The sequence below is a fragment of the Triturus cristatus genome, chromosome 12 (assembly GCF_964204655.1).
Source record: "Triturus cristatus chromosome 12, aTriCri1.1, whole genome shotgun sequence".
NCBI lineage: Eukaryota > Metazoa > Chordata > Amphibia > Caudata > Salamandridae > Triturus > Triturus cristatus.
Genome location: NC_140595.1, coordinates 331,825,524 through 331,851,478, shown reverse-complemented (window position 1 = coordinate 331,851,478; position 25,955 = coordinate 331,825,524).

The following is a 25,955-nucleotide window of genomic DNA, read 5'->3' as shown; positions in this document are numbered from 1 at the left end:
TGGAGTGGGACTAGTACATTAATTAAGTTCTGTGTCCAGCACATACTCTAATTAAATATAGGTTGGAGTGAGAATAGTAAATTAATTAAGTTTAGTGTCCAGCACTTATCTTAATTAAATATAGACAGGAGTGGGAATAGTTAATTAATTCAGTTCAGTGTCCAGCACCTACTCTAATGTAATATAGGTTGGAGTGAGAATAGTAAATTATTTAAGTTCAGTGTCCAGCACTTATCTTAATTAAATATAGGTTGGAGTGAGAATAGTGAATGTATTAAGTTCAGTGTCCAGCACTTATCTTAATTTAATATAGACTGGAGTGGGAATAGTAAATTATTTACGTTCAGTGTCCAGCAGCTACTCTAATTTAATATAGGTTGGAGTGAGAATAGTAAATTAATTAAGTTCTGTGTCCAGCAGTTATCTTAATTAAATATAGACTGGAGTGGGAATAGTAAATTAATTAAGTTCAGTGTCCAGCACATACTCTAATTAAATATAGGTTGGAGTGAGAATAGTAAATTAATTAAGTTCAGTGTCCAGCACTTATGTTAATTAAATATAGACTGGAGTGGGAATAGTTAATTAATTAAGTTCAGTGTCCAGCACCTACTCTAATGTAATATAGGTTGGAGTGAGAATAGTAAATTAATTAAGTTTAGTGTCCAGCACTTATCTTAATTAAATATAGACTGAAGTGGAAATTATTAATTAATTCAGTTCAGTGTCCAGCATATACTCTAATTAAATATAGGTTGGAGTGAGAATAGTAAATTTATTAAGTTCAGTGTCCAGCAGTTATCTTAATTTAATATAGACTGGAGTGGGAATAGTAAATTAATTAAGTTCAGTGCCCAGCAGCTACTCTAGTTTAATATAGGTTGGAGTGAGAATTGTAAATTAATTAAGTTCAGTGTCCAGCACTTATCTTAATTAAATATAGACTGGAGTGGGAATAGTAAATTAATTAAGTTCAGTGTTTAGCAGCTACTCTAATTTTATATAGTTTGGAGTGAGAATAGTAAGTTTATTAAGTTAAGTGTCCAGCACCTACTCTAATTTAATATAGGTTGGAGTGAGAATAGTTAATTAATTATGTTCAGTGTCCTGCACTTATTTTAATTAAATATAGACTGGAGTGGGAATAGTAAATTAATTAAGTTCAGTGTCCAGCAACTACCCTAATTAAATATAGATTGGAGTGAGAATAGTAAATTAATTAAGTTCAGTGTCCAGCACTTATCTTAATTAAATATAGATTGGAGTGGGAATAGTAAATTAATTAAGTTCAGTGTCCAGCACCTACTCTAATGTAATATAGTTTGGAGTGAGAATAGTAAATTAATTAAGTTCAGTGTCCAGCACTTATCTTAATTAAATATAGACTGGAGTGGGAATAGTAAATTAATTAAGTTCAGTGTCCAGCAGCTACTCTAATTTAATATAGGTTGGAGTGAGAATAGTACATTAATTAAGTTCAGTGTCCAGCACTTATCTTAATTAAATATAGACTGGAGTGGGAATAGTAAATTAATTTAGTTCAGTGTCCAGCACCTACTCTAATTTAATATAGGTTGGAGTGAGAATAGTAAATTAATTAAGTTCAGTATGTAGTGGGAGTAGTATGTTAATTAAGTTTGGTAAATAGCAAATATTAGAATTAAATATAGAGTTGAATAGGAATAGTTAAATTAATTTGTTTTAATTAACAAAAAATCTGTAGATTTTAGTTTAGGTTGGATAAAAGATAGAAGTTATATCAGAATGCAAATTCCAATTTTTTTTATAAAATAGTAGAAAGGAAAATAAAATTTGTTTTATAGTTGTTGGAATGTATATTAATTAGAGAGAAAATATTGTTTATTATTACGCATATTCTAATAATTAAATCATTGAAATAAACATGTAATAAAATAATTAATATTTAACATTTGTATTATTGTCATAATTTTTTTATAATGGATATATATTTGTTTAATGTATATTTTGGACATGAATATATGAACACACAAAATAATTAAAAATAAAAAAATCAGATTTTTATACCTGTTTAATATTTTAAAATTTATATTGTGTACTCTCAATATTTTTAGACTTTATTTTAATTTATAAGAAATTGTATGTTTTGAAATATATGATAAATATATTTTAATTATTAATATTTATATTAGATAATTAATATTGAAATTGTTTACATTTTAGAATATATATTTTTATTTTTGGTATGTTGTAGATACAATATATTAATTATATCATGTTCATCAATTTATTTTGGTAATATATACAGTTTTATTATTATAATAATAAATATTTTTTATTTATTATATTTATTTGTATACGTTAAAAAAAATTCACATAGATAAAAAAATAGGTATTCTTTTTGAGTATTTTATTCTAATGTTTTACTAATTTTTAAAGTAATGTGTAATGTTAAATAAATAGTTAGGGCATTTATTGGTATTTTTTTAGTTGTTATGTTTGTTTGGGTCTTTTATTTTGTAACCGCTCGCTGTTGTTTTGGGTTATTTTGGTCGAATCCAGGTCGCGGTCGGGAGCTGTTTCGCGTTTGAGAAGGTAAGAGTTATTTTCTTTATTATTAAATAGTTTTAAGTGTTTTGTGGAAGTAGTAATGTTGTAATAAGTGTGTATGGATTGATGTTTGAGAAGTTAGGGTGTTAGTAATAGTTTGTATACGGTTTTAGTATTTACGTTGTGTTCCGTGTTTGTGGCTTTGTTAGTGTTTTGTTATTTCGGTGTGTTAAAGTTTTATAGTGTTTGAATAATGTTTGTAGTGATGTTTTTAGGTGCCTTATGTGTGTTTGTGTGTGGGTGGGAATGTTTGTTTCTTTTGTAGGTTTTACGGAGAAGATATTTTCGTCGGTTTCAAACACCTTATTTTTTTTAAAGGAAGTGTGTATTAGTTGTGTTTACTAATCTTTATTTTACACTTCCTTTATTGTTCGGGTTTCCAGGAGCGGTTATTTACCTTTTTAATATTTTTCGGGATTTTTATGGTTAATGGATAGTCGTTTTTTTGCGTAGACGTTGTTTTCGATAAACAGTTGTATTTTTACATTTTATTTGGATTTCTTTTTGATACCTATGGATTTTGAACTACCTGGATTTATTTGGAAGGAATGTTATTATCCCATTGGAGCAACTACACAGGTAAGTTTATTTAAATATTTTTATTGTTGGTGGCCAAATCTTATATATTTAATATTGTTGTTGTGTACTTGGTTTGTTTAATTATGTTGTCTAAATATATGTCGATATAAATTATTTATATATTTTAGACAACATAATTAAATATGTGATATAATAAAGTGGTTTATTTATGTTGTGATAGTTGTTTTAGTAGAATTGTGGGTTAATATTTAGGAAAGGGTTTAGAAGAGAGTTTGAGCTATTATATTTAAGTACTCAAGTCCTCTTGTGGATGGGAATAGCTGTACCTGTTGTTGTAGGTAATTATACATTTGAGTAGTTTGTCTAGATTGTTTTGGTTTTAATTGTAGGACAGATTGTTGCATTCTTAATTCTTGGAAACTTTGTTACTTTTGTATGGCAATTAGGAGTTTTTGTAGTGTTGGAGTTGTTCTCCCAGTAGAAGTTAGGAATGCATTATGCCAGCCCTCGACGGCGTTGTTAGTTTTGGCTTGTTGGTTGAGTGTACTTACATATACATTCCACCAAGGTATTTGGAACTTGGGCTGACGTCTATGGCCTGATCTGTGTAGTCTCCCCACCCAGGTATCCTCAAAATAATCTAATAGGGGAGATAACTCTACTTCATTTTGTTTGTAGAATGGACTTTCTAATAAAAGATTGTAATGTTCTGCAACATCTGTGGTTGGTACATAAGCTAGGGCTGTTAGAAGTTTTATTTGATGTGCAAAACTTATGTTAGTGGCATATTCTACACTTAGTGAAGATTTTTGTAAATGTCTCCATATACATTGGTTTAGATGGAAGTAACATCCTTGGTTAGCTGTATGGGGGTACAGTTTTAGAATGCAATTTATCATGGCTTGCTCAAAATCTATGATAATTCTTTGAGGGTAAAAATCATTTGATTCTTGTTTTAGTTTTCCTAGCATTTCATTATATGTTGTGTTTTGTTTGTTAGGTAATAGTGCATAAATTAAAGGTATGGAAGTGGTGTGATATTGACCGTGTATTGTGTAAAGCTGGTAGAATGGTTTAGGGCATATTGTAAATGTGCCATCCATCATCCATGTTTGGCATTGTTGGAGTTTAGTTATATTGTTTGCAGTAGCAAACATTATGATTCTTTTTTCTGTGCTTTTGTTATCAAAAAAAATAAAAGGTTCATTATTGTGGGTCATAGTTAATTCTGGTGGAATGATGATATCTTGAAAAGTTTTAGGGGATGGTATAGTTGTCGTGGTTGCTTTTTTGGTCCTAGCAATAGTTCTTTTTATAGAAGCAATTGATGGTAATTGGCCTCTTGCTTCTTTGGGCACTCTAGGTAATAGTTCTTTTAGGATTACACTTGTAGCAGTTTGTGAACCAGTGCTTAATTCTTTGATATTTTCGAGGGTTGATCTGACTTCAATTTCAGAGAGATTGGGTGGATGGTTATGCTCTCTTGTATATAGTACAGTTGTTTCTCTTGTTGTTGCTCGTCCGTAGCATTTGTTCGAATAATATTTAGAACACTTCCAGTTCACTTTTCGGTCCGTCTGCTTTTCTTGGGTGTATGTGTAACCCATGTAACACAATAGGAATTTTCCTTTCTGCGAAGTTATAAATTGGGTTTCTTCTGTCATCGTGATGTGTTAGAAATCTGCAAAAAATGTATATGAAAATATATGCAATAGTACTTTATATATTTCTATAAAAATAGGAAACAAACTACTTTTTTATATATACTTACCAAGGGGCAGATTTATGTTGCACTTGCGCCACTTTTGCGCCGCCGTTGCGTCACTTTTGTGACGCAGCAGTGGCGCAAATCCTGCGCCATGGTGCGGGGCATTTACAAACGTGACGCATCTCCCAGATGCGTCACGTTGTAAAGCCCTGCGCCACATGTAGGCGTTCCAGGGCAGGTGGGGGCGTTCCGGCGCAGGAACGCCTCCTAAAAGTGGCTGAGTGAAATCTACAAGATTTCACTCAGTCACTTTTAGGCCCATGCTGCGTCAAAACCCTGCGCCTGCTTGAAGCAGGCGTAAGGATTGACGCAGCATTGTACAGATAGGGCCCCCCAGATCATTGCTGGAGCTGCGTCGCGCTTGCGACGCAACTCCAGCAATGCGCCACTTTTCGGCACAGATGCGTCACGCATCTGTGCCGTTTTTGCCCCATGGTGCGCCGCATTATAAATGTGGCGCATAATAACTGGCGCATCCCTGCTGATATGCAGGGATGCGCCAGTCGTCATAAATCTGCCCCCAAGTGTTTTTGATTGTATTTGAATGAAGATGTTGTTTGTAGACAAAATGCTGTTTAGTTGATGTAGTCTCTGAAAGTTAAAGAACATATATTGTTATGGTTGGTTTAGGGTTTTTAAGTGGGGTGGTATTGCTGTTTGGTATAGACTATATTTTTTTTGTTGAAACGTATTTTATTGTTTTACAAATCAACAACTCAACAAACATTCCCCCGCCTTCACCTGTCCCGGAAGTACCACACATTTATCATCAAGACCAATTATTCAGGAGAAGGAACAACCTTCCCACCCAGTTCTCTACCCCCCCCTCCCCCACCACATGTCAATGTACCCCCGTCCCCTACCCCTCTTACTATGTGCCCCTCCTCCCTAATAAATAAGATGCAGGAGCCCAACCTCTCCCTAAGCAAACAGAGCCTTCCCTCATGCCCAGTGGTATAGACTATAGGTGTTAATTTATACAGGTTTTTTAAAACTTAAAAAAGAGAACATGGATTTGTTTAGGGGTTTAGGATGTTTTGGGGTTGGAGTAGGATTTAATTAATATTTTATAAAGTATTTTGATAGTATACTTGGAGTAATATCTGTAGTGGAAACATAAAGAGATGGAATATATAAGTTAGTTATTTATTTGAGTAAAGATAAATTAGTGTTTTAGTTTAATTTGGCAGTTTAGTTAGAAAAGAATATTCACTTACGTTTTTAGAATAGTAGTAGGATGTAGGTTTCTTCTGTTTAGCAGAGTTTCTTCTTCGTTCAATGCTTTGGTTTAAGGCACAGTAGAAGACTTGTTTTAATTGGTTTATATAGTGGTTTTAAATTGTTTCTTGAATGTTATTGGTTGTTTTCTGTATGTGGCCTTTCTATTGGATGGTTTGAATTTTTTTTAGTTAATTGGTTTCCTTTTATGGAAAATGCTAAGTAAGAGTATATTTAGTTTTAAAGGAGGAGAGTTTTAAATAATTATATATAAAAAGATTGTTTATAATGTGTTGTAATTTTTTTTAAATGTGTTCGAAATGCCAATGTGATAATTATTTCAGTGTTTTTTTATTATGTTGTTAAATATTGAGATCGTTATAAATGTTATGTTTAAGTAGAATCTCATTTGAAAATGTATGTTTTCGCAAAATATTGTCTTTATGTTGTTTAAAGTATTGGTTTTATTAGTATTAGAATTGTCGATATATTTAAAAAAATGATATTATTGATGTCTATATTTTGGTTATCGATATTTGTGACATGTGTCATATTTATTTACTTATGTCGATATTTAGTATTGCGATATTTATGTGTGCGATTTTTGTGTGATCGATATAATTGTATTACGATATTGTAGTGTCAATATTAGTGTAGTTTTTTAAATAAGTATACAATGTCGATATTTTTGATGTCGATATATTTGATGCGATATTTGTGTAGTTCGATAATGTGTCTTTCGATAATATGTCAGAGATCCTACAGGGCCATCTTCAATCTCCCCAAATACGTTTCTCCTGCTCAGATCCGGTTGTAATTTGGTATAACCAAACAGACAATAGGAAGGAGGAGTGCGTATGTAGGGACTTGGCACAAGATTCGCACTGCTGAGACTGGCACCATAAGCTCCAATGTATGGGGGGAGCTATTTAGACATCAAAAATCTTTGGCCAGAGACTATCTACTCGAATCACTTCAAGTCTTGGGCCTGATTGACTTATGGGAAACTTCAACTGATCATCTTTCCTTTAAAAAAATCGTAAAGAAATCGGCACAAATCATTTTAGCAATTGAAGACAAGAATGATCTAGCGAAAAGAGCCCATGGCTGGACAACGCTGGGTGATTATGGGCCAGTACAACCACAAGCATACCTCAATACTGGCATGAAAATAAAAACTAAAGAAAGGTTTCTGAAATTACGTCTTGGAGTAATTCCTATACTCCCACACTTGCCACCCTGGGAGAGGAAGAACTCCTTAGAGCAGTGTCGACTGTGCAAAACTGGCAAGGAGGACATTGTCCACGTAATCTGCATCTGCACCAAACTAAATGATTTAAGGCGTCATCTACTACGTCCATTCTTCAACCAGCATGGCGTGCGGACTTGCAGACAAGCTGTAAAACTGTGTTTTAACCCGAAGCACATTAAACTGAATTGACAGGTTATAAAGTTCTTTGATCTAACGGGAAAAAGACTCAAGAGACTTGATGACAACTAAAAAACCTTTCTAACTGATCTTAGATAATCTTTTAAAGTAATGTATTAATGACTTTTTAAACCTTTTTTCTCTCTTTTGATGTTTTACAGTATTTGTAAAGATTTTAATTAATCATGTACAAATAAACAATTATCTTATCTATCTTATCAGGCTCCATTTCCGGAAGCCCTCAAGGTGCATCAGCTCTTTCAGTTGGTTCCCCACCCACAGAGGTGTCTGTTCCGTAAGTTTATTCTCCCAGCCCGTCATTCTAGTAGCCTTATACCATATTTCGACCACCGTGCATGTGTGTGCTGGGAGGTGTCTACATTTTCTTCTTTTCCGGTATAGCTCTGACAGGTAGCTACCCGAGCTCATTGCTTATCGGGCAACCCTGTAAGCCAGTTCCTCAAGCGGAGAAAACACACAGCCATTAATGTTTATAAGCTGTGAGCCCCAGTAGTATTTTCGCAGATCCGGAACGGCTAAACCCCCGTCGTACACACCTTTCTGCAATTGCTTAAGTGCAATTCTGGGATTACCACCCCCCCTTAACAGCAGTCTCTGCTAAGCCTCTATCGCCCGAAAGACTTTCTCCTGTATTAGATATGGAGTGTTTTGAACCACATACAATATGCGTGGGAGTGCCATCATTTTAAAAAGAACTGCTCTTCCCATAAGGAAGACAGGTAGTCGCCTCCAATGCGCTGTGTCTTCCCTCAGCCTGTCTAGTTGTGCATAGAGGTTCAGTCGTAGGAACTCGCTCTCAGACCTCATAATCCATATGCCCAAATATTTAAACGTCTCTTTCCTTGCTAACTCGGAACAAACAGATGTCAAGGTTGGTAGCTCTCCCGCTAGAGAGAAAACCAGGGATTTATCCTAATTAATACAGTATCCAAATATGTGCCAAAGAAACATATTATATGGACCAATCTATGGAACGTCTGGGTCTATTGGTATACAGCAGGATATCGTCCGCATACAAAGAAATACAGTCCTCCCAGCCCCAACCTATATCGATACACCTCACCATCAGGTCACCCTGTACCCAGACTGCTATTAGTTCCAGTGCCAGTGCAAAGAGCATCGGTGAGAGCGGGCACCCTTGTCGCGTGCCCCTATGGAGTATGAAAGATCTGGATGTGGTCCCAACAACTCTGACATATGCCAGCGGGCGGTGTATAACAACTGTATCCACCTCTGTATGTTCGTGCCCAGTCCCATCTTATTTAAAACTGCAAATGAGTAATTCCATTCAATACTATCGAATGCCATCCTTGCCTCTAGTGAGAGGAGAGTGGCAGGTATTTCTGGCTGTTGTTGGGTAATGTACATTATGCCATAGAGTCATCGCAAATTGAGCCGAGTGCTCCTTTGTGGCATAAACCCAGACTGATCTGGATGAATTAATGACTGCATGATTGGACTCAACCTGTTAGCGATAATCTTAGCCAAAACTTTGGCTTCAAAGTTTAGCAATGAGATAGTTCTGTAGGAGCTACAGAGGTCATGGGGTTTTCCTTTCTTATGAATGAATACTATTGTTGCCTTTCGTACATCTTCAGGGAGTTGGCCCTCTTCTGTGACCCCTAAAAACATATTAAGCATGTGTGGGGCAACTTTCCCCACCACACACTTAAACAATTCTGTGGGGAGCCCGTTCAGCCCGCCACCTTCCCAGATTGCAAGTTCCATATCGCACCTTCCACTTCCTCTATATTGATGTTGGAGTCCAATAACACTCTAGCGTCTGTTCCCACCGTTGGTAATGTCATGTCTTTTAATAATGCATCGCAGTCTTCCACCCCCCGCTCTGTCTGCGTCTGGTAGATATTTTCAGAGTATCTAGCAAATATATCTGCTAATTCTGTACCTGACGCACTCTGCAGACCCTCTTCTGTTCTAATTTCAGAAACCCAATTTCTGGTTCCATCCCTCCTTTCTAGCAATGCAATCAGCTTGTTGGCCTTGTCGCCCACATCATACATTTTCCGTTGTGTGGCAAATGCATGGGCACGGGCGGTGTTTTCTTCTAGGTCTCTGAGTTTCTTTTGCTTAAGTCTAAGTCTATGTTTGTGTCGAGAATCGTCCCCTTGGTCAGTGCTCTGTTTTATCTCTAGATTTCGTATCTCGTGCTCTATACTGTCAAATTGTGCGTGTATTTCTTTGCGCTTAATCCCACAGGTTGCCTGTACAAATTCCCTGGCCACCGTCTTGTATGCATCCCAAAGTATACAGTCTGATCGCTCAGAGCCCGCATTCTAAGTGAAATACTGTTCCGTGCGTTCCTCAAAACGCTCCCAAAACTCCTGATCCCTGAACATGAATGGATCTTGTCTCGGTGGGTGAGACCAATCCTTTACTGGCCCATGCATCTGTATCTCCACTGGCGAGTGGTCCGAGATCCCTCGTGCCTTATGGCACCCCCCTTGGAAGTGTCCTATAGACTTAGTTTGTGTGAAGATATAGTCTAGTCGAGAACCACTCCTGGGAGCAGCCACGATGTGTGTGTATTGTTTCAATATGGGGTTATGGCATCTCCAAAGATCTGTCAGTCCCATCGCACCCGCAACTGTATTCAATGGTCGGGGAAACTGGGCGTCCTGAGGCGGGAAATCCCTGTCTAGCTCTGGAGCCATCATGTCATTTATGTCCCCTCCCAGAATTAATGTGCCCTGTGTCATATCAAGTATAAACTTACTCAGATCAGGTAGCGTAAGACCATGTAGCCGAGGGGGCACGTACACCGAGCATACTTTATGACTCGCCCCTCCCAAATCCCAAACAGAGCAGCATAGCGTCCGATCGGATCGTACCATGTTTGTTTCACCACCAGTGGAACTTAATTCTTACTTAGTATAGCAGCACCTCTGGAACCCATGTTGAATCCTGCATGCACCCGGAGTGTGTAAACGTAGCGGTTCAGTGCTAAGTAATTATTGCCTTGAAGGTGTGTCTCCTGCAGGCGCACTATGCCTGGGAATGTCTGCGTAAGTATTGCAGCACCATGGTGCGTTTTATTTTATCTCCTAGCCCGTTAATGGTCCAGGAGAGGATCTTTAGATTTGTACCTTGTCACGCAGCCATCTGTAAATTCCCTCAGGCCACATTTCCCACTTCCACGCTTCCCACCCACCAGGCCCTCCCACCTGATAGCAGCAATATGCAGCGTTGGATTTCTGGTCGCAGTCCACTGTTGTCGGCAAGGTGTCTCTGAAGCATAACCAACCCATCTCAACATAAAAACAGTAAATCCCCCCCCAGTAAGAACTACCCCCCTCCCTGCTACCCTGCCTTGTAGGTCTACAACTACCCACATCCCAACTAGCAGAGCACCTGTCGCTCACTTACAATCCAACGGCGTAGGGCTAGCTGACACTGCCACTTAATACTCCCTGCCCGGAGCACTGATCCAGCCCCTCAGCATTTAGCATTGCTGTAGTGCTCAAGTCAATAGTTCTACATGAGAGTGTGTCATATTGGCCTTTCTAAGTTGGCCTGCGTCTTCCCGCCCCAAATAGGCATGACTATACCTTCAGTATCACATTGATATCATGTCCAGTCTCTAGAAGTCTGCCAGTGTCCGCATCTGCCCACGTTATGCTGCTCCGGTGGGTGGGCTATTTGACCATGACCTTCTTGCCCGGGCCTCCGGGCTCGAGCCCTCCGCGCTTCTGGACATGGAGACCTGGTTGTGGTTTCAAGTTCTTCTCCCACTCTCCTCCCGGCGGCGACCACGTTTCTACGGACATCCCTCCTCCAGCCATTGTTGGACTTCCACAGGCGCGGCAAAATACCAGGATTTGTCGTGCATTATTACCCTGAGTTTGGCTGGGAAGAGCACCATATAATTTATTCCTTGCTCTCTCAGGGCACGCTTCACCCCGTCGAATGTTTGTTGTTCCTGTTGCACCAGCAGGGTAAAGTCTGGGAAAAATCTTATGACGAGTTCTCATATGAGAGGTCACCCAGCAGCCCAGTCGCCTGCAGTATGGCATCCCAGTCCCTATAATTAAGGATCCTTGCTATGATAGTTTGAGGGGGTCCCCCGGCCTTGGTGGAGGTAGCGGTGCTCTATGTGCCCTCTCCTCTGTAAAGTAGGTTGAGAGTTTTTTCGGCTTGAGATGATTAAGTATAATGTCCTCAAGGAAGAGGTCCACACTCGGGCCCTTCGTCCCCTCCGGGACCCCCACAACTCTAACATTGTTGCGCTGGCTGTCCCTTCCTGATCCTCCAACTTCGGTGTCATTTGCTTGTGCTGGTGTGACAAGGTATTACGTCAGTCGCGCTTGCGCTGCTGTCTGTTTTAATTCTCCTGTTTTTGTATTTGCTTTATTTTCATTTTCATTACCCCTGATTTTAGTCTGGGATTAGGTAGTGGTTTCCCCTCCCTCTTACCGCACTTAAAATATTCCAAGCACCGCCGTTTGGTGGGTCCGGGTCACGGGTGGGTCCATAGTTGTATTTCGGGCGCCATCTTTGGTTGGGTTGGTGTTGCTCTATCCCGGCGGGCGCCATTGCGAGCGGTCACACGGCTGGACAAACCTCGCGGGACACCTACTTAAGGCGGTCCTTCCTTTTTGGCTTCCAGACAAGGTATTACGTCAGTCGCGCTTGCGCTGCTGTCTGTTTTAATTCTCCTGTTTTTGTATTTGCTTTATTATCATTTTCATTACCCCTGATTTTAGTCTGGGATTAGGTAGTGGTTTCCCCTCCCTCTTACCGCACTTAAAATATTCCAAGCACCGCCGTTTGGTGGGTCCGGGTCACGGGTGGGTCCATAGTTGTATTTCGGGCGCCATCTTTGGTTGGGTTGGTGTTGCTCTATCCCGGCGGGCGCCATTGCGAGCGGTCACGCGGCTGGACAAACCTCGCGGGACACCTACTTAAGGCGGTCCTTCCTTTTTGGCTACCAGACAAGGTATTACGTCAGTCGCGCTTGCGCTGCTGTCTGTTTTAATTCTCCTGTTTTTGTATTTGCTTTATTTTCATTTTCATTACCCCTGATTTTAGTCTGGGATTAGGTAGTGGTTTACCCTCCCTCTTACCGCACTTAAAATATTCCAAGCACCGCCGTTTGGTGGGTCCGGGTCACGGGTGGGTCCATAGTTGTATTTCGGGCGCCATCTTTGGTTGGGTTGGTGTTGCTCTATCCCGGCGGGCGCCATTGCGAGCGGTCACGCGGCTGGACAAACCTCGCGGGACACCTATTTAAAGTCGCTTTTCCCGCGCAGCGGGATCGCGCAGTGGGATGCCGTCGCTTAGCCGGAGTCGTGCCTGAGTCCTGCCCGTCTGCGCCCGTCCGCGCTGAAGACGCCGAGGGCGCTGGGGGGATTGTCTCGGGTACTCGGGTCGGGAGCATCGAAATGCTTACCTATACGAGCATCGCCTTACGGTCTATCAGATATTCTCTTCTGAAGTGCGATCAGGCACGGATACATCCGCTAAGCGGCCCTTTTCGGTGTGCCTGTAAGAGATGGGCTCTCAGTTCCCCTGTCCGCAGCTGTAAGGGGACACCCCCCTCAGCCTCACGAGGCTGTGGTTCAACATCGTGTCTTCGTTTATTGAACCTAAATGTCAGGTCTTTGGTCCAACATCATCTAGCCTTTTTTGACCTAATTCAGGAGGAGTCTCCTGATATAGTTGTGATCACGGAAACGTGGCTGCAGGAACACGATACTGCCATCATTAACTTGGCTTTCCCCCCTGAATATTCTGTTTTCAACCTTAATCGGTTATCTAGAGGAGGAGGTATTGCCCTTGCGGTCAAATCAAGTCTACCTTGCAGTTGGAAGGTCTTAAACATCGTTGGATGTGAGAGTGCCTCTTTTAATATCTCGATCAGCCCCCAGTTTTCTATCTCGGGGATGATGGTCTACCGGCCCCCAGGCAGTGACGTGGCATTTAGAGAAGCTTTCCCTGATGCCGTCAGTTCCTTGTCTATGGGCTGTGCGAATTTTTCCATCTTGGGAGACCTCAATCTCCACTTTGAGAACAGGAGTCTGCCGGCTGTTAATAATATCTTAGCCGACCTCGAGGCCCTCCAACTGGTTCAAAAGGTAGCTCAACCCACTCATGTGGGAGGGCATACACTTGACCCTTTTTTCACTAACCTCCCTGAAGCCACCATCTCTTCCATAACACCTGTGGGGTGGTCGGATCATTTTTTAGTGGCTATTCGAGTTCCGTTGCCTGTTACTCCCTTTATCCCTCCTTCGAGACCTATTCTCAAAAGGCATTGGAATAAACTTAGACTAGAGGACCTCCATGAGGCCTTGGCGGTAGATCCACTGGGACCCTTCGATGGTATGGAACTGGGTTATGACCGGTTCTGTAAGTGGATTACTGGGGCGCTCGATCTCTTGATCCCTATTAGGGCAAGTAGGTCTCGTCTTAGAGAATCGAGCCCTTGGTATGATAACGCCCTGCGGGCGTTAAAGGGCACTTGTAGGCGGGCTGAGAGAGAGTGGCGGAGACACTATGATGCGGCCAAGAAATCGCTGTATCTGACCTCCGTCAAGGCGTACCATCGAGCCATTTGTAGAACTCGTGCAGCGTTCTACTCAGAAGAATTCCGCAACAGCCCTAATCCATCGAAATCAATATTCAAGGCCCTTAAAGATCTTTTGGCCAAAAGGAATTCTTCCCTGGTATTGGCCTCCACTACACATTGTGAGGCTTTGGCATCCTTCTTTTTGGAGAAGGTGCAAGCCATTTACCGGTCGTTTTCTGCTCTGAGACCACCATTGGGGCCTCTGGTGACGATACCGGGCCGTCCTACTATGGAGTCGCTACCTCTGCTTTCCTCTGAGGAATTTGATAGGGTGACCCTAAAAATTAAGTCTGGTTCACCTTTGGACCCATTAAAGCCTGTCGTCTTTAGAGATCAGTGCTTTGTAGGACGCCCTCTATTGCGATCTTTCATTAACACTTCACTGATGACGGGCATGGTTCCAGTCAAATGGAAGCAGGCAGTGGTTTCTCCTATTTTGAAGAAGCCTTCATTGGATCCTTCGAGGCCGGAGAATTACCGGCCTATTTCCTTACTTCCCTGGCCGGCAAAAGTTATGGAGGCCCATGTTAACCGTGCTGGGCATAGTACGGAGACAGCTCTTCTGGTTATGGTTGACCATCTTCGTGGGCTGGTGGATTTGGGACAGACGGCGGCGCTAATATTATTAGACCTAAGCGCCGCCTTTGATACTGTCTCACTTCCTATCCTTTTGGGTCGCCTGGAGGAGATGGGCATTGGTGGTGCCGCCTTACAGTGGTTCCGCTCCTTCCTTGAGGACCGTTCCTTCTGCGTTGCCATACCTCCTCATCAGTCCAATTTCTATCCCCTGGGCCTGGGGGTGCCTCAGGGATCCTCGCTGAGTCCCACGTTGTTCAATCTTTACGTGAGGCCGCTGGCTGATGTCGTCAGACAGTGGGGCATGACGATGGTCTCGTATGCTGACGACACTCAGCTAGCGGTCACTATCAGCGGGGACGCTGAGTGTGATGCCCCCAGGTTCCAGAGTGGACTGAGAGCGGTGGCGAGCTGGATGAATGCCAACTGCCTCCAGCTCAACGCGAAGAAGACTGAGGTTATGGTTGTCGGGAAGGGACGTGACCTGTGGGGAGATAGATGGTGGCCACCGGAGCTTGGGCCAGTTCCAACTCCGGTTACGGAGCTGAGAAACCTGGGAGTATGGCTGGAACCCGCTCTCAGTTTCGTGGGGCACTCCAAGAAAACTGCGGCCTGTTGTTTCGGAGTTCTTCGAGGCTTAAGATCCATCTTGAAGTTTTTTGACTCCTCTACGAGGCAGTTGGTTGTTCAGGCAACCATAATCTCTCGATTAGATTACGCCAGTTCACTCCTGGTAGGGGCTAACTTGGCTGAAATTAACCGCCTCCAACGGGTCCAAAACGCAGCAGCTAGGGCCATAGTGGGCCTGCCTAGGTCCTGCTCTGTGTCCAGCACTCTCCGATCTCTTCACTGGCTCCCGGTGAAAGCTAGAATTCACTTTAAAGTGCTTTGTCTGGCATTCAAGATCCTGAAGGGTCTAGCTCCTCGGATCCTCTTTAACCTTCTGTCTTTTTATGTACCGTCTCGCCCTTTGAGATCGTTGGGCCAAGCGTTGGCAGTGGTCCCGAGATTCAAGTTGAGTCGTATGGGAGGTCGGTCTTTTCGGGTGAAAGCAACTATCTTGTGGAATTCTCTCCCATTGGAGATTCGCCTTTTGGACGATCTCTTTCTATTCCGTAAAGCTGTAAAGACTGTGCTATTTTAACCATTTCATTTCTGTGCTGTTTGTGTGTTATTCCCTCTGTTCTGTTAGGTGCGGCTAAGTTTATCTTGTCATGCGCCAGGATGCCCCTTAGCTGGGGCAGCTGTGCGCAATACAAATGCCCCTAACATAACATAACATAACAGTTGTTGTACACATTCTTCCAGCTTGCGTGTTTTGGTTTGGAGCTCAGAGATGTTTGTTTCTGCCGTGGTGACCCATGCTGTGGTCTTGTGTAGGCCTGAGCTAAATTTCCGTTCCGCTCACGGAAATTGCGATAATTTGACATTTTCGCGTTCCGCGGAGAGCGCGACAATGTAAAAATTTCCGCATTCCGCAGCTTAGCGATAATTTGTTTCTTGCTCGCGCTGTAAAATAATACATTCTCGCGAGCGCGCGATCGCCTTACCTGAATCCCCGCGTTCGCCGACAAGTTTTCCCGATCCGGTCACGTTCTCCACGAGATGTTGGATTGTTGGTAGCCATTTGCGCTGTCTCGCGACAGTTCGCGCCCGCAGTAATGTCATTGGTCGCGCGATCACGTCTTTCTTCTCGCGATCATGCACCGCGAGAAGAGTGAAAGCAAGAAGGCCGCGCCCGCGAGCAACCGCATGGGTAAGTTGGTGAGCTGCGACCACGCAGTGCGAACGGGCGGGAAAAAAACTTCTGCATCTTCGCGATATTTCCGCATGTTTGCGGAGATTTTTAACATTTTCGCGATAATTTGCGAAAGTCACTTTCGCAAATTCCGCCCACCCCTAGTCTTGTGCATGTCCGCTTGCATCAAATTCAGTTCAATTGTGGCTTTGTCTATTTTTGTTTCCAGGGTCGTGCCCAGAGCCTGGATGGCTGCCACAATAGACCCTAGGGAAGGTTCCTCCGCCGCCCCCTTGTTGCCTCAGGCGTTGTCATCAGGTGCCAACCGTCGCAGAACTACGTACTTGTCTAATTTATTGGATTGTACTAAGGGTGGGCTACCCTTTGGCTCCGTCATGGTGGAAGCTGGACTGATCAATCTTCCCGATCGCGATGTTTGGCCTCTCGTGATATAGTCCGGCTGCGTGAACCCTTCGGTTTTTCTCTTCGGTGGGAGTTAGTGTACCGGGGGCAACACTTTTGCTGGGCTCCCACTCTAATCATGCAGTGGGCCCGTGGGACTATACCCTTGTAGATAATACGCTGCCTTTCCCCTGACACTAAACAAGTGTTTGGCTTCTTTCCAGGGGTGTATGTCCCTCTGCCCAGCAGGGACCACGCTTCAGGGGCCCATCACGGGTTTTCACTCAGTCTTTGTCACCAGCTCATCAGCACAGCCCGCAGCTCGCTCTATCTTTCCTGCTGGCTGGGGCTAAGAATTCTGTCTGCTGGCAGAGCCCACGATGCCCCGCTAACGCAAACAGTATCTTCCCCCCGGTTTAGCGCATCGGGGACACACCTCCCTCGCTGGTCGGCCTGGCGCACTTATTCCCTGGGTCAGCACCCACTTTGCGCTAGGGGCCCTCAGCCGGATATATTCTGGCTCCCATGCGCTCCCATGGGGTCAAAGCAGCGTCTTACCGCTCGGTGCGCTCATCTGCTTGCTGCCAGCTCTGGCTCCTCCACTGCGGTGCCGGCTGACGTTTCGAGGGTCTCACTTTGGTACAGTTGCTGTTACGGGTGCGTACAGGGTTGTCTGTCCACGGCCTCCGAAACTGGGTCTCTCCTTGTGGTCGGGCTCCGACAGCGAGTCCCGCACCGCGCTCTCTTCCGAACCTAAGGCCGGGCCACGCGCTCTGAATCCGGGCGTCCCAACAACATGACTCCGCCCAACCTCGCCGTTACTGTCTTCGGACTGTTGGTCTGGAGGCCCTGCGCCGTCCCACATCAGGATGCACTTCTCCGAGTCTTATTTTCGCTTTAGCGCGACCGAACGGCTTTCTGGCACCCTCTGTGCGCTTTTGGTGCTACAGCTGCAGGATGATATGTTCAAGCTTCAAGTGACCCAGAATGCGTCTGCCCGCTTGCTGGGTGTGCTGGGTCCCAGGCAGAGCATGCATGGCTACCGTCGCTCCCTTCATTGGCTCCCGGTCAAAGCACGTGTGGCATTCAAATCTCTTACCATAGCCCATCGCGCTCTACACGGGCAAGGCCCCGGCTATTTGCATAAACGCTTCTTGTTTTATGTGCCGGGGAGAACCTTGCGGTCCTCATCCCTTAGGCTGATGAAGATTCCTGACTTCCAGCGTCATCGGTTAGGGGGCGCTTCTCTGGCCGTTTTTGCGAGCCGCGCTTGGAATGCGCTCCCCCTTTCGCTCCGTACTGTGGAAGACATTGGTGTCTTTAAAAAACTGCTTAAAACGCACCTCTTCTCTTAAGGCTTGGTTATAGTTTGTCTTCTCTTGGGCCGCGCCGGGACACTCCTCGGAGTATCTGTAATAAATGCACTTAACATAACATAACATATGTGGATTTTACGAGCTTCTGAATCAGCCCCGGCACAGCTCTTTCTCTACGCAGCCATCTTGGCTGGTGCCAAGCCATGCCCCCAAAAATATTGAGGTGCCGATCACGATCCGGTAAAAACCGGGTACGAACCGTCGGACGGAGCATATTCTCCGTCCGACGCGTACCCGGTCGTAAAAATATACAAACATGGAATTACGATTCATACGGGAACACCATTTCCGTACGAATCGTACAAAACCCCGACCGAACAAAATAAACCTACAAATGCGATCCGGGAAAGCGCCGACCTGACGTCGGGACGCTCGCAGCCTGCCATTCACGAACCAGGAATTACGATTCGCACCGACGTCATCCCGCACGGTGATTATTTTCCGGCTGCCAAAAACTGCCGGGAAATCAGGACGACGCGAACAAGGACTACCAGTACGCGACGGACAGACAGGACGACGCAAACAAGGAGGACCAGTACGCGACGGACAGACAGGACGACGCGAACAAGGAAGACCCGTACGCGACGGACAGACATGGACCCGAACCTACGTGTCATCCCGGCCCTCATAGCAGTCGACCTCCTCTACAGGTTCGGACGCAGACGCCGCAGAAGGTCAGAACAACTAATGGAGGGGGGAAAGTGGGGTGGGGTGGGGGTGGCAGGACCAGGGCAGGCCACAAACCCCCCACCAAAGTCACACAGCACCCATGCCCTGGACATACCTGACTCCCATGCCCTGGTCACTACGAGGGGGTGGGGGCGTGTCCAGCTAAGCCAGCGACCGCCACAACGGAAGTCCGTCACGACGCGAACCGGCAACACAACCAGACATGTACGTCCTGTACCCGCGCCTGAAGAGCGTGGGTACGAGTCGTACCACGCCCACACCCATGTCACCCCAACAATGGCGGGACGGCTCGTACCCACGTGGCAAAGGCCTGGGTACGGGCCGCACAAGCATCACATAGCGTGGGGACAGATATGTACGGACCCTACCCCCACCCCGTATGCATGGAGCGTACCCCCACCCCAACAGTGTAAGTACGACCCGTACCCCCACCCGCGTACGTATGGAGCGTACCCCCACCCCAACAGTGTAAGTACGACCCCTACCCCACCCGCGTACGTATGGAGCGTCCCCCCACCCCAACAGTGTAAGTACGACCCGTACCCCCACCCGCGTACGTATGGAGCGTACCCCCACCCCAACAGTGTAAGTACGACCCCTACCCCCACCCGCGTACGTATGGAGCGTACCCCCACCCCAACAGTGTAAGTACGACCCGTACCCCCACCCGCGTACGTATGGAGCGTACCCCCACCCCAACAGTGTAAGTACGACCCGTACCCCCACCCGCGTACGTATGGGGCGTACCCCCACCCCAACAGTGTAAGTACGACCCCTACCCCCACCGGCGTACGTATGGAGCGTACCCCCACCACAACAGTGTAAGTACGACCCGTACCCACACCCACGTACGTATGGAGCGTACCCCCACCCCAACAGTGTAAGTACGACCCCTACCCCCACCCGCGTACGTATGGAGCGTACCCCCACCCCAACAGTGTAAGTACGACCCCTACCCCCACCCGCGTACGTATGGAGCGTACCCCCACCACAACAGTGTAAGTACGACCCGTACCCACACCCGCGTACGTATGGAGCGTACCCCCACCCCTACAGTGTAAGTACGACCCGTACCCCCACCCGCGTACGTATGGAGCGTACCCCCACCCCAACAGTGTAAGTAAGACACATTCAAATCAAAATAATCTTTATTTCGGTCGTAGACCATAAAAGATAAGCAATCCATAACAACATACAATTATACCGAAAAAAGAAATGGGAATTGCAATTCATAAACAGTAAGTACAATAAAGATTAGATTAATTGACAGTAATTCATTAAAACAGTAAAAAAGAGATTAAAAGATTAAAATGTCATAAAAACAGTAAGAAAATGGCATCAATGAGTGTTAGTTTGTTCCAGGGGATTAGACAATAAAAGGGAACTTCTCCTGCGCCACACAGCATACCAGAAACGTGATACCGAAAAAACTATAGGTAATGCAGTGTCTGTCTTCAGGATTCTGTAGGCAACTTTACAATGTGTAGTCCCCAAATTCCTACAGAGTTGAAGAAGCCAACGTTTTCTGATAAGTTTATATGTGGGGCAAAAAAAGAGGACATGTAGGTCACTTTCACTAGAAGCTCCACAGGTTGGGCAGTCAGAAGGATTATTTATCAACCATTTTCCTGTGAATGCTCTCAGGGGCAATGTTCCATACCTGAATTGCATATATAATTTCCTAGAGGCGTTAGGCTCCATCAAATCTAAAACTGACTCTATTTTGAAGTCTTCTTTAATATTAAAGAAGTCCATGGTCAGTGAGCCTAGCTTGTTATTGGTTAGCATCATGTTTTTGTTATTTAACCAAAAGGCGTTTGCCAATTCAGCTCTAGAGAGTATAGGGGCGTTTATTTCAGGATGGTGCCATAGAGCAGGAAAGCCTAATCTGAAAAGCTCTCTCTTTATATAAAGTAACCACGGTATATTGTCTATACCACGGGGGGTCAATAGCGATTTTAAGTCATTTTGATAATCCTCTAACTCTGGAGTTGCCCACAGCCTGCGCCAATACAATAGTGGCCTTAAAGCAATTTCGTCTTCAATATACCTCACTCCCAAGTCCATTCTGAGTGGTATAAGGGGAGTGCTGGATGGTAAGGACAATAGCGACCTTAAGAACTGGTTCTCAGATCTGCCAATGTCTCTGGTTAGACAGTGCCCCCATAGTTCAACCCCATACAGAGATGCAGCCCGTGCTTGTACTTTATATATCTCAATGATGGGGGCTATCGGTTTTGAGATGGAAGCTCTGTATAGTTTAAGGATCCCACCGCAAGTCTGCGTGAGTCGTAATTTACGTTTTGATAGCTGGGGACCCCATTCCATCCTATCCGAAAGGGTGACACCGAGATATTCAAAGACTGAAACCCTATCCAGAGTAACACCATTTAGAGTAGGGTTAGGACCATTTTTTTTGGGCGGGTTGCATATCATGAATTTTGTTTTTGAGGAGTTAACCTCAAGGCCTCTCTGGGAACAAAATTCAGAGAAACTATCGAGGGCACGTTGAATCCCCATAGGGGATTTAGACACCAGAAGGGTATCATCAGCAAACATTAGTGCGACCACCTGCTCGTTGTTAAGTTTGGGGGCATCGATGTCCTTGACTCCCCTCAGGTGGGACACTAATGCATTGGTGTAGAGAGAAAATAGGGTTGGGGCCAGGACACATCCCTGTCTAACTCCACGGTTAACAGGGAACTTTGGGGTCAGATTGCCCCACTTACCGCACCTAACTTGGGCAAAATTATCATTATGGAGCCGTTTTATAATCCCCAAAAGGCAGGCAGGCATCCCCATCTCAGCCAGAACCGCCCACAAAGTTTGCCGAGGGACTAAGTCAAAAGCTGCTTTGAGATCGACGAAGATAAGGTAGAGGCTGCCACCCTCTACCCTCACGGTTTTCCAATAAAGAAGTTGTAGTCGGAAAAGTTGGTCCACCGTGGATGTCTTCTCTCTAAAGCCAGCCTGGTAAGGAGTTAGTATTCGTTTTTCATCCATCCAGGCTTGCACTCGATCTAGGATAATACGTGCAAAGAGCTTCTGACTAACGTCGATTAGGCTAATTGGGCGGTAGTTACTGGGCAAGAGAGGGGAGCCCTTTTTAAATACCGGGACTATCTCGGCACCAGCCCAGGTATTCGGAATGGGGGCACCATGGAGGATGGCATTGAAGAGTAAACAGAGATATGGTATCCAGACCTCTGGTTTATGCCTGTATAGGTCCCCTGGAATCTTGTCAAGGCCTGGTGCCTTGCCTACTGGAAGTCTATTTACAGCCTTTTCTACCTCCCTGTAGGATATACTATCGATAACTTCATTAATCGCATCAGGGGGGGAAGGGGCCTCAGTGGTGGGGGCGGAGGGAGCATACAAACTCTGAAAATGGTCAACCCATTGACTCGATGCAATATTGGGGTCATCGGCTATGCAGCCTTCCTTTGATTCTGATCTAACAATTGCCCAGAATTCTCTCATGTCCTTTTTGATAAGAGCTCTTTTGATGTCCTCCCATTTTTCGTATTCCCAGTTCTGCTTGGCCACTTTTACAGTCTGCTTGTATTTGATTCTACTCATAGCGACCGCATTCCTGTCGCCAGATTTTAGTGTGGCCAGTAGGGCTGATTTTGCCTTCCTGCATTCATAGTTAAACCAGGAGAGTACCATCGTGGTTTTCTTTTTTCTAGGAATCAAGGGATTTAGATAGTTTTCCAATATGGTAACTAGCCCAGTATGAATTTCAGAGACGTGATTTTTCCTGGTATCAGTGTCCTGGTCTAAGGTTTGACACATTTGTGCAAGGGCATTACATGTGGCCGAGTAGATAAGGCTGATTTTGTCAGGAGATTTTAGAATCAGCGTCCACTTAAGGCGTCTTCTGTCGCCAGAGAGATATAAGGGTTGAGGCCTACAGCTATTTTGCGTGGGGCTATTTTCCATCACTACAGTCAGGTCAAGGGTCAGCGCATTGTGGTCGCTATCATGGCGAGGGTGGATCGTAAAATCCAGAACCCTCATCCATGTCTTGGCCTCAACCAAAATGTAATCAATACGCGAAGTCTGGCCAGGACGATTAAAAGTATGTTTACCCTCAAGATCTGACAGAGAGCGCCCATTGCAAGCTCTAAGTGAGTTAGCTAATGTTAGGGAGTTAATTTGCAGGGCTAGTGATGTCCAAGCCTTGACAGGTGGAATTTGAAGGGCCGGTATGGACCATTGTTCATCTTCCTCCCTAGTAATTGGGTCAATAAGCCCCGGTAGAGGCTCGAATTGGCAATTGAAATCGCCAGCAACAATCAAAGTGCCCTTATCTTTTACTGATTGAATAAGTTTGTCCAGTAGGTCTAGTGTAGGCGATTCACTGCCTGACTTAGTAGGGCGGGAGTAAACATTAACCAAAATAATAACAGAGCCTGAGGGAAACATAAGCTGTAAACATTGGAGATCAAGTGAATGCGTAGCAATTTCAGAAATTACACAACCCAAATGCGACCCTATAAACGTAGACAGCCCTCCCGATGGTCTTCCTCTAGGACCCGCAAGGGCTAAAGTATTAGCTGTAAAAAAGCCCATTTTTATAAAATCTTCTTTTGCCCAGGTCTCCTGCAGGAGACAAACATCATGCTGGTTAATAAAGGAATTCCAGTCGGGGCAGAGAAGTTTATTTACAATGCCCGCGACGTTCCAAGATAGTACTTTTAATTGGTTTTTTAAGTGGAGGTTCCTTCTTTCAGGTCGTGAGACAATAGGCGAAGAAAGAGGAGAGTGAGTTATCACCTCTCTTGATGTGGGTCTGAGGGGGATGGATTCAGTGGGAGCGGTATTGTTTTGAGGGGTGGGGTAAGCATTGATGTCGCTTGTCGGGGGGCAGAGCGAACCTATGTTTGTTGAATCAAGATCGGTTAAATCTTCCAGTCAATCGACGTCCTCTACCGGAGCAAATCGGTTGTGTACGGGAACTCCAAATTGTTGGTTATTCAAATTAGTTCTATATGGTACATTTTGGGGTTGCCCATTATCTGAAAAAATAGAGTCGATACGATAGGGGACTGAAGTCCTGGGTACCTGGGGATAGAAAAATTCAAGGGGGAGTGCATTAATTGAAGTAGGATGACCAAAGGATAATATTGGATGCCCAAGGATCGATTGATTGGTCTGCGGACGTCTAAAATTGATAACCACGCAATCCCCCCTAAGACTTTTTCCCGTATGTCCTATCCATGCAACCCTTCTCACCATCAGGATCTCATTAGCCATCTCGTAGGGAAACTGTTTGTATCTTGCCAACCAGAAAAGGACTTTATTACGCAAATCAAGATGGTTTTCTCTAGTACCTACTCCAAGTTCGGGGACCCCGGTCAGTATGGTCACATACGGAGATGCAGCTGGAGGAAGATTAATCGTAGGAGGATTAGTAGCAGTAGTTGCAGGCTTGTTTTCCATAGATTTTCTTCGGGTTGTGGTGGGAGTGACTAGGGGCTCATTCGTATTAGTAGTCTGTAATGCAGGATTTTGGTTATTGGGGCACAAGTCTTGTACGTGACAAGCATGGGAAGGGGTTTTTCTAGTACCAGTAGTTGAAGGGGGTCCCTCTGGTAGTGGGGGGGGTTGTGTTGCCTTTAATTGCCCAGTCTTACGTTGAACAACCACTGGGTCTAGTGGTAGTGGCTGGGGTGTTAGTGGAACGGTATTTTGCATAGTGGATGTACTTGGCTTTGAATTACAGGGAGGGTCGGTATGTGCTTTCGAAAGACTTTGGACTAGTTTTAGAATAGGGGTCATTTCTTCCTTTATAATAGTCCTGCATTGGTCAATAATATTAGTCACCACTAAATGCACCCAGGCGGGGTATGGTATATCCTGAGAGGGTGGTGGTGGGATGGTAGTGTCAGGGATATGGTTGGTAGGATATGTAGTTTCCCTACAGGGACTCCCCTTGGTCTTCCTAAGCTTTTTACCAACATTAGTAGCTTTCCTTTTCCCTTTAGTTTTCGATGGTCTAGGTATAGAATCTTCACTAGCCATCGGTGAATTTATTTGGTCTTGCATGGTTACAATCGATGGAGAGCAAGCCTGGCTAATGAATGTTTCGTTCAGATCTTGGGCAGTTTGGTGGACAGGCGACCCCAAAACTGAGAGGTCAGGCGTTAGGGAAAGGCGACGCTCAGTTGATTCGATTTCCGAGGTGACCACACCAATTGCTTTCTGGAGCATTAAGTCAATTGCAGTTGGGAGTTTAACCCCAGAGACTCCTGAAATGGCTTGTTGTTTTGGGGCACATGCACGTGCCCCTTGGACACGCTTTTTAAGTACAGGTTTGGATGGCATGATGTATCGTTTCACACCCAGACTCCCAAATCAATAAAAGAACGCAATAATAGTTCCCCACAGTACCTTGTAACCCTCGTGTGGAAAGGGTAATGCCGGATGTTAAGGATATGGCCCGTCCCGGCCTCCTCTGGCCCCGGACGGCCACAGACAGCCCGCCCTCTGCCCGGGCTCAGCCCGGCGCCGCCCGCGCGCGTCCCGCGGCGCGGTGGGAGCCAATGCTTTTATAGCGCCTCCGGGCGCGCTGTTGTCCGGAAGTGTGCAGCAACGCAGGGGCTCACGGGAGCTGTAGTTCCCCCTGCTACGGCCGTGGTCGTGGGCCTGGCGGAAGAAACATGCAGCGTTTGCACCCCGTTGGCTGTGGCTTGCTGGACCCTGGAAATCAGGTGAGTGGTGAGTGATAGGGCTTCGGCTAATGTCCCCCGCTCCACCGAGGGAGCCAATGCTTTTATAGCGCCTCCGGGCGCGCTGTTGTCCGGAAGTGTGCAGCAACGCAGGGGCTCACGGGAGCTGTAGTTCCCCCTGCTACGGCCGTGGTCGTGGGCCTGGCGGAAGAAACATGCAGCGTTTGCACCCCGTTGGCTGTGGCTTGCTGGACCCTGGAAATCAGGTGAGTGGTGAGTGATAGGGCTTCGGCTAATGTCCCCCGCTCCACCGAGGGAGCCAATGCTTTTATAGCGCCTCCGGGCGCG